The sequence below is a fragment of the Tasmannia lanceolata genome, unplaced genomic scaffold (assembly GCF_043159265.1).
Source record: "Tasmannia lanceolata isolate RefF3 unplaced genomic scaffold, GAP_Taslan_0.1 ptg000037l, whole genome shotgun sequence".
In the NCBI taxonomy this organism is placed as follows: domain Eukaryota; kingdom Viridiplantae; phylum Streptophyta; class Magnoliopsida; order Canellales; family Winteraceae; genus Tasmannia; species Tasmannia lanceolata.
Window position 1 is genome coordinate 20,113,928 of NW_027518714.1, and position 1,540 is coordinate 20,115,467.

Sequence of the window (1,540 nt, forward strand, 5' to 3'; positions counted from 1 at the left end):
ATAGGAAGAACTTCCTGCACAGGAAAAGGAGAATTGTCAGTTCTGATGTTCCACTACAAGAAAGAGTTCATCACCTTTTTTGCCTGGGGAAGATGAGGCTAAGGACACTTAAACCTTAAATTATCGCCATCCTGCATATGAAATGATACATATATGTTCCCTACAGCCAAAAAATGGTCAAACACGAGAGGGGAAGAGAATGAGCCTCTCACTGATAATGCAATCCTTTTGCTTCACTTCACACCCCGTCTCACACGTATGAACGACTCTAACGCCATGTTGCTCACACCGAGCCGGTCACAATACAACACAGAGAGCCGGTTACACCCATTTTGCAAAGCTTGCAACCCCCGGTCACACAGGTTTCGGCATCTGCCCACATGAAGTATCTCTAGGTTATGGCAATTTGACCCGATTGCCTCCCAACCAATGATCCCGACCTCATGGCACAACCCCAAATTCCGTTCCTTGAGCACCGGGCATCCCTTAGCTATGGCTGCTACTGACTCATCACCGACAAATCGACATTGTCGAAGATTAAGATATCGAAGTCTAGTGCAAAATCCAGCACCAATTCCAGCTAATCCACCTCCAACAGCCCAACTCCTCTTCTGGCACGAAATGTCAATATACTTAAGCCCACCACCACTAACAGCTCCGAGTACTCCCTTTGGAGTAAGAAAGCATGAGTCTGCTTCCAAATAAGCTAGTGTTGGCGAGCACCTATGAAGCCCAGTACCTGTTATGCGCTCACAGTATGAGATTTTTAATGCATGAAGTTTGAGGCATTCTCTTGAGAGTCCTCTGACCCTGCGGTCAGAAAGACGTGTACAGTATGTGAGATTCACATTCTCCAAGGCCGGGCACGATTTAGCCAAGATTTCTAGACCACAGTCGGTGATATTACACATGTACAGATTAATAGAAACCAAGAGGGGCATCCCAAAGAAACCAAAGCAAATCCGTTATCCGTAATGCCGAAACAGTAATCAAGAGAAAGGGTTCTCAGTTTCCATCCAGAATATTGCAGCTGAGTCAGTGCTGAGTCAGGTAGCTCTGTGCACCCAGCTAGAGATAGAGTTTTGAGCTGTTGGAAACATATTAGTAACCTAGGGAGATAATACCTGGCATAGTCCTGAGAAGCAGTGGAGAAGAAACAGCGTCTAAATTCCAATGATGAACGAGCGGAATTCTGAATCCAAAGCCAGTGCCGGCAAGTCAAGCCGAAAGCATCACGGTCAGAGCGGTTTTCCAGCCTCCAGAATACAAGAATTAGGCACTCATCAGGGAGGTCAGTCACAGAGACAGCAGAAACTTCAGAAGGATCCATTTTTGGCCTTCTATTTTCCCAAAGAGAATAACTAGCACTCTTCTTAAGGCTGCAGAGCTCAGTTCTTTACAGTGTAATTTTTATGCATCAAAGCCGCACAAGATAACTGATTTGTCATATCCATAGAACCTCACATATATGACAGAGAAGCTTCCATTTTAGGATGGTAAAGACCCCAAGACACAAGGAGACAAGTTAACTCATCGACCT

General features: G+C 45.3%; 1 pseudogene; it reads right to left on the reverse strand.

Moving 5' to 3' along the window:
* Positions 1–233: 233 nt before the first annotated feature.
* Positions 234–1,330, reverse strand: LOC143861304 (F-box/LRR-repeat protein 12 pseudogene; annotated as a pseudogene).
* Between the last annotated feature and the right edge of the window lie 210 nt (positions 1,331–1,540).